Source organism: Antechinus flavipes, chromosome 4 (assembly GCF_016432865.1).
Source record: "Antechinus flavipes isolate AdamAnt ecotype Samford, QLD, Australia chromosome 4, AdamAnt_v2, whole genome shotgun sequence".
Classification (NCBI taxonomy): domain Eukaryota; kingdom Metazoa; phylum Chordata; class Mammalia; order Dasyuromorphia; family Dasyuridae; genus Antechinus; species Antechinus flavipes.
Genome location: NC_067401.1, coordinates 191804938 through 191822485, shown reverse-complemented (window position 1 = coordinate 191822485; position 17548 = coordinate 191804938). Strand labels below are relative to the sequence as shown.

At 37.8% G+C, this 17548-nt stretch overlaps 1 long non-coding RNA gene across 1 annotated transcript in view; it reads right to left on the bottom strand.

Moving 5' to 3' along the window:
• The window catches only part of LOC127561150 (uncharacterized), a 97176-nt gene extending 79764 nt beyond the window's left edge, over positions 1–17412 (bottom strand). The window contains exon 1 of the long non-coding RNA XR_007953466.1: positions 17241–17412. This is a non-coding gene — a long non-coding RNA (uncharacterized LOC127561150). The remainder of the gene's footprint in view (positions 1–17240) is intronic.
• Positions 17413–17548: the final 136 nt, after the last annotated feature.

Below are 17548 nucleotides of genomic sequence, written 5' to 3'. Positions count from 1 at the left end.
ACACACACACACACACACACACACACACACACACAACACACACACACATATACAGCATATAGCAGACACTTAATAAATTATTGACTCACCCTATCCAAATCTAAGGCTTTTTCCCACTAAGCCACATTTTTTCTGAGGTGGGAATGTGCATCATGTGTGGGGCATATGCCAGTCTATCTGAAAGGACTTCCATGAGAGTTGCGGAAAAGATGGAAGGCATGAATAAACCTAAGCCCTCCTGTCTGACCATCATCTAAAAGAAAAGCTTAAATGTGGAACTATGCCTAAAGGGCTATTAAACTGTGCATATCCTTTGATCCAGCAGTGTTTCTACTGGGCTTATATCCCAAAGAGATCATGAAGGGGAAAAAAGAGATCCACATGTGCAAAAATGTTTGTGGCAGCCCTGTTTGTAGTGGCAAGAAACTGGAAACTGAGTGGTTGCCCATCAGTTGGAGAATGGCTGAATAAGTTATGGTATATAATATTAAATGGATGCTAAGTGAAATGAACAGAATTAGGAGATCATTCTACATGGGAACAACAAGATTATATAATGATTAATTCTGATGGACATGTCTCTCTTCAACAATGAGATGATTCAGGCCAGTTCCAATGGTCTTGTGATGAAAAAAGCCATTCAGAGAGAGGATTGTAAGAACTGAGTGTGGATCACAACATAATATTTTCACTGTTTTTGTTGTTTGCTTGCAGTTTGTTGTCTTTCTCATTTTTTTTCCTTTTGGATCTGATTTTTCTTGTGCAGCATATTTGTGGAAATATGTGTAGAGGAATTGTACATGTTTAACATATATTGGATCACTTGCTGACTGGGGGAGGGAAAGGGAGAACAGAAGGGAAAAAATTAGAACACAGGGTTTTGTAGGGGTGAATGTCAAAAATTATCCAGGTATATATTTTTAAAATAAAAAGCTATAATTTTTTTAAAAGCTAAAAAAGCTAATTATGATTCTATCATGACTTGGAAGTTTTGGTGAACAAGTTCCATGAATGTAATTCAGTCACTCTACGAGTCAACAGCATGACTGGTAGCCAGGGAAGTTAATGCAATCTTAAACTGAATTGAGAGACAAAGGGTCAAGTAAGACTCCATCTGGTGTACTATGTTCTACTCAGGGGGCCACATGTGAGAAAGAATACTCATGAACTGAAGCACAGCTAGAGGAGAGTAACTAGATTCATGAAAAAGTTGAAACTCACATGGTGATTCACTAAGAGAGTTGGGATTACTTAGCTTGGAAAACAGAAGAAATGTGATCATTGTCTTCAAGTTGTAAAGTGTAAAGTGGTCAAGGTGTAAAGTTATTAAACTTGTTCTTCTGGGGTCCAACGATGAAGCAGAAGCAGTGAAGTGGTGGCAATTGTTGAGAAGCAAATTTCAATTTGAAATAAAGACCACTTCCTTAAAATCAGCATCATCCAAAAGCTTCAGAGGGTAATAAGTTCTCCATCACTGAGTCCATTGAAAGTCATTGGAAAGTTCATTGGAAGTCACTTTGTCAGGGTTATTGTAAAAAGCACTCTTCAGAAACTAGAGTCAATTAAATTCAAAACCCCCAAAATTTTTAAGTATGTTAAGACAGTACCTGTAAGCAAAGAGCTCTGAGATCCCTTTCAGATCTCATGGACTATGTGACATCACAGAAACCCCTCATGGAGACCAACAACTTTGTCTCAGGATGTTGAAATTTAGGGATAATTGACATCCTTAGATTCTTTTCAATAGGTAGAAACACTTCAGGTGAATACAGCCTAGCCTATCTTGCCTTTTTCCCTTCCTCACCATTCTATCTGCCCAGCAGAGGACTTAAGCATAAGATTTCATGTCCCTTCCCTATATTCTCTTCCCAGCTCCTATGTGGCCAAATCAAGGGTTTTTTCCTCATTGGATTGTTCTATCCCAAGAAGCTGGAGGCTTAGAAGATAAATCAATTCCTTCATAATTTTGCTATGAGCTACTGAGAGAATGAATTTTGTTAGTCAGTCTTCCATTCATTCAACAAATATTTCTAAAGTAACTTCCATGTGTGAACCACTGTCACAGGTTCACAAGTCCCATAAATGGAAAATCCCTCAGAAGTTATATAATACAACTCATTTTACAGAGGAGAAAAGTGGGAGCTAGAGAAGGGAAGCTATTTTCCCAAGTTCATAGAATAAATTGATTAGTTTCAGAGCCCCAAAGTCCTATGGGACTGGAACCCACATATCCTAACTCCTTGCCTAGTATACTTTCCAATATAACAGGCTGGAGTTTGGGGTCCACTGTGGAAGATGCCAGGTACACAATAATGCAAACCAGACCATTATGAGGATCTTAGTGAAATATAAAGACTTTGCTAGGAAGCAACTCTCTATTTTTTTAGCCCAGGTCAAGAAAGGCACTTTTGGCTCTGCAATCATTCTGAGATGTCTGGTCTTAAACATCCAGCCAGTCTGCTGGATTCCCAGAAGGGGAGGGCTAGGATATATGAGAAGGAACAGTGTTGGCAAAGGTCCCTAGACAGACTTGCACAGGGAGAGAAGCAAAGTTTCTGGTAGGGATAGAGAACCTGCCACAAGGCTGAACAAGTCAAAAATACCTTAGGGCAAATTTAGATAAGCTTCCACCTGGAAAGTTTCCCTAATGTTGCTATTTAAACGTCCAGGGTGGTTATTTGCAAAAGGACAATAAAGGAGCTCCTTCCTCACCATTGGAGAAGGAAATGGCAAACCACTCCAGTATTTTTGTCAGGAAAAGCCCATAGACAAGATGGTGGTCCATGATATCACAAAGAGTTGGAGATGACTGAACAACTCAGGCCTCTGAAGCAGGAGAAAAAATTTGATTGGAGAATAAGAGGAAAAACTAGAAAGATATATCTCCTTCTCAGCTCAGGGGTTTCCAGGAAGCAAAAATGAAGGGAAAATAGTCAACCACATTCTCTATTCCTCTCCTTTCTTCCCTTCAAAGTATTTTTCAAGTCTCTGTATCTTACTGTCATCCTTTTATTACCTCTGTCTTGGTCTATTAAGTAATCTGTTCATTGGTCCCTCTGTGTCTGGTCTCCCTTTTTTCCAATCCATCCTTTACAAGATTAGGTAATCTTCATAATATATGTTTAATTATGTCCCTCTTTTGATCAACAACCTTTAATAGTTCCTCATTGCTTATAGGATAAAGCCATAATTCCTTGTTTATTCTTCATTCTCAAAGGACCAATGATATCATGAGGATGATGTCTTAATGTGTTCATAAATTGGATTTTTTTTTCAAAATATATATGTGGATAATTTTAAACATAATTTAGTTCCCTACAAAATCCTGTGTTCTAATTTTTTCCCTCTCTTTCCCCACCCTCTCCCCCAGTCGGCAAGTGATCAATATATGCTCAATATGTGCAATTCTTCTATACATATTTACACAAATACCATACGGCTCCAAAAAAATCAGATCAAAAAGGGGAAAAACAATAAAGAAAATAAAATGCAAGCAAACAACAACAAAAAAAGTGAAAATATTATGCTGTGGTCCACAATCACTTCCCACTATCCTCTCTCTGAGTGCAGATGGCTTTCTTCATCACAAGACCACTAGAACTGGTCTGAATCAATTGAAGAGAACCACATCCATTAGAATTTATCATTATATAATCTTGCTGTTGCCATATATAATGATCTCCTAGTTGTACTCATTTTACTTAGCATCAGTTCATGTAACTTTTTCCAGGCCTCTCTGAAGTCATCCTGCTGATCATTTCTTAAAGAACAATAATATTACATAACATTCATATACCATAACTTGTTCAGCCATTGATGAGCATCCACTCAGTTTCCAGTTTCTTGCCACTACAAAGAGGGCTGCCACAAACCTTCTTGCACATGTAGGTTCCTTTCCCTTCTTTAAGATCTCTTCGGGATATAAGCCCTGTAGAAACACTGCTGGATCAAAGGGTATGCACAGTTTGATAACTTTTTGAGCATAGTTCCAAATTGCTCTCCAGAATGTCTGGATCCATTCACAATTCCATCAACAACATATGAGTATATCTATTGATGAGAGAAATGCACATTTAAGACAACTCTGAGACATCACTACACACCTGTCAGATTGGCTAGAATGACAGGGAAAAATAATGGGGAATGTTGGAGGGGATGTGGGAAAACAGGGACACTGATACATTGTTGGTGGAATTGTGAACACATCCAGCCATTCTGGAGAGCAATTTGGAACTATGCTCAAAAAGTTATCAAACTGTGTTTACCTTTTGATCCAGCAGTGTTTCTATTGAGCCTCTGTCCCAAAAAGATCTTAAAGGAAGGAAAGGGACCCACATGTGCCAAAATGTTTGTGGCAGCCCTGTTTGTAGTGGCTAGAAACTGGAAATTGAATGGATATTCATCAGTTGGAGAATGGTTGGGTAAATTGTGGTCTATGAATGTTATGGAATATTATTGTTCTATAAGAAAAGATCAGGAGGATGATTTTAGAAAAGTCTGGAAAAACTTACATGAACTGATACTGAGTGAAATGAGCAGAACCAGGAGATCATTGTACACAACAACATCAACATTAAATGACAATCAGTTCTGATGAACATGAATCTTTCCAACATTAAGATGACTAATGCCAATTCCAATAATCTTGTGATGAAGAGAGCCATCTACATCTAGAAAGAGAACTGTATGAACTGAATGTGGATTACAACATAACATTCTCCTTTTTTTGTTATTGTTTGCTTGCATTTTGTTTTCTTATTCATTTACTTTCTTTCTCTCTTTTTTTTTTTGGATCTGATTTCCCTTTTGCAGCAAGAGAATTATATAAATATGTTTATAGATATTGAATTTAACATATATTTTAATATGTTAAACATATCTTGAATTGCTTGTCCTCTAGGGGAGAGAAGGAGGAGAAAATCTGAAACACAAGGCTATGCAAGGGTCAATGTTGTCAAATTATCTGTGAATATGTTTTGAAAATAAAAAGTTTTATCATAATAAAAATAAAAACAAACCAATGTATTAGTGTACCAGTTTTTCCACATCCTCTCAAACATTTGTCATTATTTTTTTCTGTCATTTTAGCCAACCTGAGAGGTGTGTAGTGGTACCTCAGAGTTGTCTTAATTTGCATTTCTATGAATTGGATTTAAGTGAGGCAGGACTACATAAATCATTAGCCTTATTCTCTGAGTCACTGAAGATCAGTGGCAAGACAAAAGTGAAGAATACTGGCAATGGCCCGGGATACAGTGGGGGACTTTAGCCTTTCTAAATTAAAATCTTTGCCAGATATCAGTTTGTCTGAAGCAACACCTATTCAATGACTAAGGACTAATTCTGTAGCCTAGGATTCAAGGCTCTCTATCACCTGCCCCATTTTTTAAGCTTTTTTAACCTTTTTCCTACTATACCCTTTCATATACCTTATCCAGATATATCAAGATCCTTGCTTCTGAATTTGTGACCAAAGAAAAACTAGAAATCATTATTGATCACAAAATAGAAATTTTTGATTATATCAAATTGAAAACCTTTTGTACAAACAAAATTAATGCAGACAAGATTAGAAGGGAAGCAACAAACTGGGGGTTCTGACAAAGTCCTCATTTCCAAAATATATAGAAAATTGACTTTAATTTATAAGAAATAAGACATTTTCCAATTGATAAATGGTTAAAGGATATGAACAGACAGTTCTCAGATGATGAAATTGAAACTATTTCTAGTCATATGAAAATGTGTTCCAAGTCATTATTAAGCAAAGAAATGCAAATTAAGACTATTCTGAAACCTCACTATACACCTCTCAGATTGGCTAGAATGACAGGGAAAGATATTAGAGAGGATGTAGGAAAACTGGGACACTGATACATTTTGGTGGAATTGTGAACACATCCCGCCATTCTGGAGAGGAATTTGGAACTATGCTCAAAAAGTTATCAAACTGTGCATACCCTTTGATCCAGCAGTGTTTCTACTGGGCTTATACCCCAAAGAGATACTAAAGAAGGAAAAGGGACCTGTATGTGCAAGAATGTTTGTGGCAGCCCTCTTTGTAGTGGCTAGAAGCTGGAAAATGAATGGATGCCCATCAATTGGAGAATGGCTGGGTAAATTGTGGTATATGAAAGTTATGGAATATTATTGTTCTGTAAGAAAAGGATGATTTCAGAAAGGCCTGGAGAGACTTACATGAACTGATGCTGAGTGAAATGAGCCCAACCAGGAGATCATTATATACTTCAACAACACTATATGATGATCAATTCTGATGCACGTAACCCTCTTCAACAATGAGATGAACCAAATCAGTTCCATTTGTTCAATAATGAAGAGAAGCAGCTACATCCAGTGAAAGAACTCTGGGAAATGAGTGTGAACCACTACATAGAATTCCCAATCTCTCTGTTTTTGTCTGCTTACATTTTTTATTTCTTTCACAGGTTAATTGTACACTATCTCAAAGTCTGATTCTTCTTGTGCAACAAAATAACTGTATGGATATGTATATATATACATATCCATACAGTTATTTTGTTGCACAAAATATATATATATATATATTGTATTTAATATATACTTTAACATATTTAACATGTATTGGTCTATCTGCCATCTGGGGGAGAGATAGGGGTAAGGAGGGGAAAAATTGGAACAAAAGATTTTGCAATTGTCGATGTTGAAAAATTACCCATGCATATATCTTGTAAAGAAAAAAGAAAAAAAAAAAAAAAAGATCCTTGCTTCCCCTAATTTCTGCCATACTCATTCTTGTTTACCAAACTTGGGTCTTGCTATTCTTCTCAGATCCTTTCTTCTCTCTTCCCCTTATCTAAAGACTTCAGGGCCTACTTTGACTGCTTCATTTATCTCTCCCTCTACTGTAAGGACTTATATGCCTCAAGATTTAATTCTTAATTGTTTTTATGTTGTTTTCAACTTTTGTGTCTGCATAAATATTATGGAATCTGTCTTTGTACTTTTGAAAACTTGGAGTATTGTGGAAAAGGACCATGGAGGCTAAAGGTAAACATGGAGGGATGTTCCTCCTTCAGGCAGTGAGGCATGTAGACTACAGGGTATCTAAGGCCAGTTCCAAATTCTATAGCATTAAGGAAATGATTTGGGTATAATGAAAAGAACACTGAGCTTAAAATTACAGAATCCAGATTCGAGACCTCACTCTATTTACTAGCTATATGACCTTGGAAAAATCACATCCTCTTTCTTGGTCTCAGTTTCTTCATCTATAAAATAGGGAGGATAATATTAGCACTATCTACCCCTTAGGAATGTTGTGACAACCAAATAATAAATAATGTAAATTGTAGGTTTGAAAAGCACTAAATAAACTATTAGCGATCATTTAGCCTAATTTTCTCAATTTTAAAGAACAAAGTAGCAAAACCAAGATTTGAACTCAAATCTCCTAACTCAGAATTAGAGGTTTAAAGCTGGAAGGTAGGAGTCACAGACAAAGGCCAGAAGATGACATAGAAAAAGTTTAGAAATTCAGAAATGCCTAAAACATATAGTGTTGTCTAGTACTAACCCAAATTTTATAAATAATATGCTATAAACACCTTATAAAAGAAAAAGAAAAAAATCAGATTTCTTCTGTGGTGTGAAGGCAGGGCCAAAACATTTTACATGGATTTTCCTAATTGCAGGGACATTTCACCCCTGACCTCTGTGATGTGGTTCCTTCTCTCTTTCCTGATGGTCCCTCCCATGTTGTATATCAACCATCAGGAATAGCAGGGGAGGCAATTCACTTTATCTAGGTCTATGGCATCAGAATAGCAGCCTTCCCCTCAGAGCGTGGTGAGTGTGAGAGAGTGGGGAAAAAAAGCCATCTTCTCAGCCCCAGGTTTATGAGGATTTTATCAATATTATTCTTAAAATACTATCTTAGTCTACTAGCTTCTGCCTTCACTACTGATTAGATTAATGGTTTAAAATACATAAAATAAAATATAGAATTACCAAGGGAACCAATGATGTTTTGAAATAAAGATGTGATTTTTTCTCTCATGCAAGTTCACAGACCACCTTCCTGCAATCTATCCATGGATAGAGATCCTGGGTTATGTTCTCACAAGGAACAAGGATATAGAACCTTCCTGATTGCCCCTCTCTAGGAGTCTTTCTGCTCTAAATCTTGGGTTTTAAGAGTATTGCACAGGATCTGTGTCCCTGTCTTTTTTGCCCTGTTACTCAGCTACATGTTTCCTGGTGCCCTGATGTGAATCAGTCTGGGCTCCTTTGCTATGAGAGAGCTACATCTGGTCCCTACATGTCCTTTTAGGGGCCCCAGGGTCATGAAAGGGAAAACTCTGTCAGGGAAGGGAGACAAACAGGCTTCATTTTCTAAATATCCTTCAGGCCTCAGCTTAGACATGCTTTTCATGCCTACTGGGTAATATGACTCTGTGTCCTGAACCAAGACTTTCACATTTCCCAGCACCAACCCCAGTCCCTTTATTAGTTCCAGGGAGAATCTGGGTCTTTGGGACCCTTCCCAGGAGGGTGCAGAGTGGGACTTGCTCAGGGCCTGTCTTTCCTGGAATGTGAATCACCAAATTGTCACAGAGAAAAGGCAGACAGCCCCATGGGCCGTGGGAGACTAGTCCAGGGGATGGAAGAGACTGCAGCCTCACATGCCCAACTCAATAGAAAACAAGACAAGGGGTCGGCAGCCTCTAGCAGAAAGCAACTTCATTTCCCACCACAATTAAGTTATTGGTCAGCTGTGCTTTTGCTCAGTTATTCAATTAGATCAGCTAGCTCCTTGAGGATTCTCAGGAAAATAACTATAAATAAGCAAGGGAGTGCTGGAAGCAACTGGGGCAGGAGCGACGAGTTCTTATGGGCACAAGCAACCTTCTGGAATCTCTGGTGCCTTCCTCATCCCTTTTGGACAAAGCACTGCTGGGATATCAGCTTAAGAGTGCTAGCAAAGTTCTCCTGTTTAGGGATTGTCCCTCAAGTGCTGAAATTCCACCACTAGAAATTTGTCTCTTGGGTTGCGGCATTGCTTTTATAGACATCCCCTTTCCAAACACCAGATATTGCTGAGAAGGGGAACACAGTAAATTGCATAGTATGGGGGAAGATCACTGACCTGGGAACCAGGAGTTCTGTTTTCATCTGGACTCTGTCATTGAGTGGCTTTGCAACCTTAGGCATTTTATTTCCTTTTTCTCAGCCTCAATTTTTCCATTTATAAAATGGGGATGAGGGAAGGAGGAAGTATTGACTTAGAGAATCTCTTAAGACCTTGCCAGCTCTAACATTAGAAGATTCTATAAATCCCCTCTTCTTTCCATCAATACTTTTTTTTCCCAGGGTCTTAAGGGCTTGTCATTTTTCCCTGTTGGAAGATATCTGACACATTAATTAATTCCTGTAAAGTGATAACGGTCAATGACAGTTTGAGGCATTTGTTCTGCATCCCCAGGAGTACTGGCAAAGTGGCTGCTAGGAAACTGAAGATTCTTCAAGACACAAAACAGTAGGTTGAGAAGATGGTAGGATTTGGGGGCACCATAAAGGGCATATTGTAAGAACCCCCTTCACATCTCAGATCAGGCACAATCAGTGTAAATGTAGCCCATTCCAGAAATAGGAAGAAAGAAAAAAAATTAAATCAAATAAAAGTCGGGGAGAGTGTTCAGTAAGGAGAAGGTAACAAGCTGGACCCCGGCAAAGCACTTTTCTTTGACAGCATCTAACGCTGAGCTTCTATAGAAACCTCATAAATGTTACACATAGATTTGCTTAAGAGATAAAGAATTCAATCATAAAAAGACAAGGAGCTGCAATATTTATAGGATATAATTGGCTTTTACACACCACATATTCATTATTGTACAGATTAAAAATTCACAAGGAATCTGCCTCCCTTCATCTTTTTTCAATGAGGAAGAGCCTTTGTAAATGTGGTGCAATTGTGAAACCAACAGATTAGAGATCCAGGTTCTGGCCGTAGTGCCTACCTACCTCTGTGGCCTCCATAGGTCACTTCTGCTACCTGAGCTCAGTTTCCTCACTTGTAAAATGAAAGGATTAAATTAGATGATCTCTAAGTTCCTTTTCCAGTTCCAATGTCCTGTGACTGCTAATATATTAATAGGGCTGATATGGTATGCCTTCCAGATAAGGAGACAGAAAAAGGCAATCCGAGAAAGAGAGTTAGACATAGTGAGAATGGAGATGGAGAGAAAGAAACAGTCACAATTCAACAATTTATAAACATTTATAAAGCACCTTATATACCCAAAGCACTCACTATTCTAGACAGTAGAGGAAATACAAAGATAATCAAAACCTGGTCTCTGACCTCTAGTAGGGTGCACACAGTGATAGGGAGGAAGAAAAGAGATTAAATAGGAGAAGCAGAAAAGAGATTAAATAGGAGAAGCAGAAATAAAAAAATACACTTTGGCTACAGTGCAAAAAAACCCAGAAACATAAGTAAGAGAGGAGAGAGAGAGGGAACATAAAGAGGAGAATGGAAAGAAAGGATGAGGGGGAGACAGATATGAGAAAAGACAAAGAGGAGAAGAAGGGTTTAGAGAAAGTGAAAAAGGCAAGGAGGAAACAGGAAAAGGGAGAGAGTAAAAGAAAGGATTGGAGTGGGGCTGAAGAACAAAGGCTTTGAGTGAGAGGAAGAACATTTGTTTTCTTTTCTATCAAACCCCTTCAGATGGGACAGCACCAAAGAATCTACAGAGAAGTATAAGGCTGGCTGTGGGAAAGTGGGAGCAGAACCAGGTGGGTCCCCCTGTGGGTCCCCACAGGTCCCACTTATCTCCAGACAGAGATATAATAGCTTCAGTGTATATACTAACATTTTTCTGGATATTGGGAATGCAAGACTATGTTTTATTGATTATAAGTGTTTCTAATGGATTTTGCTTTTCTGACTTTCTCAGTGGGTGGATGGAAGTGGGTAGGGATGGAGGAAAGCAGGGAAGGGAAGGTAGAAAGGAGAGAATGTGTACCTGAAAATAAAATTGTGTGTGTGTGTGTGTGTGTGTGTGTGTGTATGTAGATGTAAGAGTTGTTATGTGTAACTTAATTTCTTAAATATCACCTAGAAAGTCAGGGAAGGCTCTACCCTGAGTGATTGGAAAAGGCCTGGAGAGAGAAGGGAGGAAGGAACTTTAAGCTGGGATCTGAAGGACAGATTGAGGCAAAGAAGGTGGGGAGGAGGGTATTTCAGACCAAGGAAACAGTTTTACTGAGCTCAGGACAATGCAGACTGAAATAGAAAAGATACTAGGAACAATAACTGTGATAGTATTAGAGAGATGCCTCTAGCACTAAGAGGGTAAAGTGACTTGTCCAGGGTATCACAGTCAGACTGTGTTAGAGGTAACACTTGAACTCAGGACTTCCTGGTTCAGGACAGCTCTGTATCCACCTCATTACATTGCCTCTGAAGCAGGAGAGATTCTTCTAAAATCTAAGCAGTGTGTCTGCCCCCTAATTCTCCCAGATTTCCTTCTTAGGAAGATCAGGTCACCCAACACTGTGATATTAAAAGGCACAAAAGACAGAAAAAATAAGTCTGGTCATTAAAAAAACTATGGAATAACACTTCTTCATAAGGCAGTATGCTGTATGAAAAAAAATTAATACAAAACTTCATTTAAAAATTACTAAATAAATAACTAAAGATTTTAAAGCTTGTATCTTGTTTCTAGATCTAGTTCTACCACTGGCTATGTGAACCCCAGATAAATCAATTTGTCTGGGTCTCACTTCCCACTTCTATAAATTGAAAGCATTGGACTAGATGGTTTTGGTCTCAATGGCGAGTTTCCATTTAAGTGTTCTCTGGTTCTAGGATGCCAGCTGCTATGGATTTAGATTCAAGGAGGTAAGTAAGGGGGAAAAGAGGCCATGGCCTCCTTTTCCTAGGGCTTAAGTAATCTGAACCCACCCCAATGAAACACCAGGCAATGTGCAAGGGCAAGCTCAGGGCAAGCAGGACCCTACTATCAATTTACTCTCTGCATAGTGAAATATGATTTCTGAAGCTTCAAGGAAGGAGATAAGGGGACAGAGGAGTGAAGGAAGGGAATCTAGATAGATTCCCAACATCTCCTTTTAAATAAAGCTTCAAGATGACTATAGATGGATCATACTTTTTGGGGTTGCCCAGATAGTTTGTGGCAGGTTGTCCATGTACAGAGAAGTCTACATGCCTACAGGAATAACACTGCAGTTGTGGAGGGAAAAGCAAATAGGGGAATTTGAGGTAAGAAGAGACTCGCATATAGCTAGTACTAATTATGCAAAATTCCTCTTATGGACCCATCCTCATCCAAGTGCTAGGTCTCCCACGGGGGAACTTCTCTTTCCTTCCCCCCACTGATTTGATCTTATCAGTGGAAATGACATTAAATTTTTTACCTTCACTCTCTAAGGACCACAGGATTTTTCCATTCTATTTATATTTGAGACTTCCATATGTGTTGTCTCCACCAATATTCGTGAGCTTCTTGGGCACAGAATCTTACTATTCAATTTGTGTCCCAGAACAGTGCTTGTACAGTTAAATGCTTCATAAATACTTTTCATTTATTCATTACTGAAAGGACTTGCTCAAGATCACACAACTAGTAAAAAGGTAAAAATGAGCATAAGGACCCATCTTCTTACTCCTAAGCTGGTGCTCCAGGCACGATACTACCTCCAGTCAAAAATTCCATGTCATCTAATACATTGGTGATGGAGTTGTGAACTGATCCAGCCATTCTGGAAAGCAATATGGAACTATGCCCAAAAGGATATTAAACTGTGTATATCCTTTCATCCAGCAGTGTCTCTCCTGGGCCTCAAAGAGATCACAAAAAAGGAAAAAGGACCTAAGTGTGCAAAAATGTTTATAGCAGCCCTTTTCATAGTGGCAAGGAACTGGAAACTGAGAAGATGCCCATCTGTTAAAGAATGGCTGAATAAGTTATGGTATATGAATGTTATGTTTTATAAACTGTCTGAAACTAATCCAAAGCAATTAGTGAATTTTTGTAGAAAGGAAGTCAGAAATTTACCTCCAACTAGAATATATTAATAATCATTAAGTAGAATCTTTTAGGTTTTTAAGTGATTGGACAGGTGTTCCATTACTTGACTTCAAGCAGTGTTGCATCTAATCTTCTCAGGATAGATTCAATTTGAAGGATGTCTGGAGTCTATGACCTCCCTTTAAGAACTGATTTTAGGAATTTCTGCTTTCCATCTGTCATCTGTGATTCAGGTGATGGGGTACTTTGCAAGAAAAGGGACATTTGCTCTGGTCTTAAGGAATCCTGGAGAAAGGCTAATACCCTAAAAAAGGAGAATTAGATTTCTTGTGATCACTATGGCTCATGCCCTCTCCCTGGAGGTCCAGAGAAAATCTCTAAAACAAAGTCTGGGTTTGGCTAATGTTTAAGGTCAAACCCAACAGGGTGACAATTTACCTTGAGAGGAACTATTATAATTCTTGACATTATTCCTTGAGCTCAACACAGTAAAAGAAAGAGGGAGACAAAAATGAAGAGTAAGTCATGGTATCCAAAAAGATAGAGAAAATTGCCAGTGAGCGTGGGAACAGAGCTACCAAATCTGTCACCACGACCCAAAAGATTGAAGGAGAAGCTAGTGTCTATTGTTAAAATGCAGTCAAAAAATTCACTCAGAGTGATTTAAAAGAACTGAATCAGTTGCAAAAGTTGCAAAAAAAAAAAAAATCCTTCAAATTCTAATTGGAGATTGGAGCATAAAGAGTCAAAGAAATGAGAAAAAACTGATTCTACTAGGTTAAGGAATCAGATTCCTCAAAAACTGAATCCAGACTCTATGAGTTCCACTCATACAGGAGAAAGGCTTTTGAGGGGAAGGGCACCACAGCTGGGCTTGGGACTTGAGAATTATAATTAAGTATAATCATTTTGTTTCCATGTCACATGACACAAGGAATGTGAAACAAATTAATCAAAAGCATCCTCCTTACAGACTATTGTCTGTAAAAGAATCTGTGGCCATGAAGAACATCATACATGAGAAGGTTCATAGGGATGATAAAGGTTCATGAACAGAAAGGCTTTAACTGCTTAGAAAGCCCCAGGAACTAGCAATCATAAGTGACCAGTCCTTGAAAGGTGTATGTGGAACTAGAAGAGAAATATCAGGGTTGCTGTGGTAGTCTGAAGATATCTGAGGCTATGGATTTCATGTAAATCTTCAGTTCAAAAACAATCATTCTCCCAAGTCTCCTTCTGTCAGAACTGAAATGTTCAGGGAAAGTTCAATGTCCTAATAATATTTTATTCTACAACAGGTAAAACAGGAATCTTTAAACAGCAAGTCAAGTACACAATAATCTATGTGGGCTGAATCCTCTTCAGTTAAATAATTTGATGGGCACTAAAATGAATGGCATCCCTGCCAAGTTTAATCCATCCAGAACTAGACAGACATCATTGATAAATGGAAAATTCGAGTGAAAATGGTAATTGGACCAAGCCACTAATAAGGAAAGCCTTTATTTGGGGGACAATGAGTTGTCTCCAAACATCCCTTTCATCAAGTAATATCCCTGTTCAAAAGCCTTATTCAAAAATTCAAAAGTCAAAAGACTCTCCCTTCTCTGTAGAATAAGCTAGAAACTGCTCAGTTTAGAATTCAAGGCTCTCTACAATTGTGTTCAATTTTCTTTTTCTGCCCAATCTCCTACTTTCCTACGTGCATCTTCCATTCTTGTTAATATGGTCCCTTCCTTGTTTCCTAAGACACCATGATTATATTTTATCAGAACATACCAGTTCTTTTTATTCTTTTGAGCTCTCACAGCATATAGTCACAAAGGTAGCCTTATCAGCTCAGGATGCCTCATTCTGTAATTTTTTCATGACCCTCAACCAGATGGTTAACTTCAGATTCTCAGGGTTAGAAAATATTTTCCCTACTCCTCTATATTCTCTACCACAGGATTCATCTAACACAGAACTAAACCCATAATAGATACTTAAATATTTGTTGATTGATTCATTGATTAACTAGAGTGAAGGGAAATTGAGCTTCAGCTGGAGGAAAAGGAGAATTAGCAGCTTCTAAGAGAGGAAGCTCTTATGGCAGGCAGGAGATATATTTTAGTAGAGAAGTAGAGAGAGTTTGAATTTCAGCTCTGATGTTTAGCATCTGTGTTACATATTATTTCCTCAGATATTTAATTCTTTCAGTTATAAAATAGGATTAATAATACTACCTCCTACACAGGGTAAATTATCAGAATTTTTCTTTTAGTTTAAATTTATATATTTCTACATTAGTCATTTCTGGAAATATCATGAGTCTCCCTCACCATCCCAAAAGTTTGTATGCATTTGTATATGTGTAGCTTGTTGTTCAGGCATGTCTGACTCTTCATGTTTTCAGACAAAGATACTGGAATGGTTTGCCACTTCCTTTTTTAACTTATTTTATAGATGAAGAACTGAGGTAAATAGGGCTAAGTGACTTGCTGAGGCTGGATTGAACTAAAAAAGATGTCTTTTTGCCTCCAGCCTGACATTCTATACCCTGTACCTCCTATCTGCCCTACTTCCATGGTTTTTTTTTTTTCCATATTTCCAATATAACTTTTATTGAGCAAGAACTGCTGGGACATTTAACATCAATCCATAAAAGGCTACAAATTGTGCAGGTCAGAGATTCTCTCATGAATGAAAGTCGAGCTTAATTGTACCAGTGAGGTAAATAAAATTCCTCTTAAGTAGTTTTCTTAAAGCTATGAGTTCTGTTTTTTATTTTATTATAATTATCATTATTAGTATTATTTTTGGCTCAATTGAATCTTTTCATAATACATCTCAAGACATCTCTCCAGTGTGTCATCCCAACCCTTCTATAACAAGCTTAAGAAATGGGAAAAAAGAAAAACTTTCTTGATACATTACAAATCATGCACTATTAATCCCCCCCCAAGACTGTGAAGAGAACACATCCTGAGCTTGCATGAAGGTCCTTAATGTTGCACAAAGTAAAATATAGTATTTGAACCCCTCATAAGACAACCAGTTCTATTTTGAAGCCATTAATCACATGCATTTTGAAGTTTGACTTAACCTTTTGCAACTGACTCAATTCTTTTAATCACTCTAGGTAACTTCTTTGACTATAATGTAATGATACCAGCTACTCTTTTGGATTGTGGTGACAGATTTGATATTGTATTTGGTAATGCACTATTAGTGGAGTTGTAAACTTCTCCAAGCATTCTGGAGAACAATTTAGAACTATATAAAACTGCATACCCTTTGATACCACTCCCAGGTCTATATCCCCAAGAGAGGAAAGAAAAAGAAAAGATACAAAAACATTTATAGCAAGCTTTCTGTGGTGGCAAAGAATTAGAACTAGAAGGGATGTCCAATTAATATTGAACAAATGAATGAACAAGTTGTGGTATATGATTGTGATGGGATATTATTGTACTTTAAGAAATGACTAGCACAATGGTTTCAGAAAAAAGAACTAAGAAGATATAAAATCAAGTAAAACGAACTAAGAAGAACTAGAACATTATGCACAGAAACAGCAATATTGTTTGATCAACTGTGAAAGACTTAGTTACCTTGATCAAGACAACACTCCAAGACAATTCCAAAGGAAATACTATCCACCTCCAGAAAACTGACCAAACTCAGAATGCAAATTGAAACATACTGTTTTTAAACATTATTTTTCTTGGGTTTTTTGGTCTGTTTTCTTTTGCAACATGGTTAATATGGAAATGTGTTTTATATGACTTCACATGTATAATTGATATCAAATTGCTTGCCTTCTTAAAGGTGAGGGGCACAAGGGAGGTTAAGAATTTAGAACTTAATTTTTTTAATGATTGTTAAATTTTTAATATGTATTTGGGAAATTTTTAATGAAATAAAAATATTTTTAATTTTTTTTAAAATAAAACTATTCTACCCTTGTTTCTAAGGGTAAGGAATTATCAAATTCTTCTAAAGAAACACCCTAGACCTTCAAGGAGGGACAGAGCAAGAAATTCCATGTTTTCTGCAGCCATTAGGCTGTTCCCACTTTCTCTCTATAGCAAAATATCAATATTGAGCCTCTTTTAATTAGCCATATAAGTGTCTCTCTTTTTCTCTGCCCTTCTCCACTTCTTGTCTTCCTCATCCCATCTCTTTTTCCCCCTCCCTTCTCCTAAAGATGAATACCTTCATCCTTCTTTTCTTTCTCTTCTTTCTTCTTGCTTTCTCACTCTTCCTCTCAGCTTCTTCTTCCTGATTTTCTCCCTTTTAATCTTATTCTTTTACCTCAATCTCTTCTTCCCCTGTTTTACTCCCTTTCCCTTCCCCCTCTTATAGCCTTCATCCTTACCTAATTTTCTCCACCCATCCCCCTCCGCCCTGTGGTAGCCCCACAGCTGACAGCTGAGCATACCCCAGTCTTGCCAACTATTCTGCTGAAGGTCAGATGACGTTCCCTTTCCCCAACCTCACTGGCTGTCTGACCTGCTAGATTT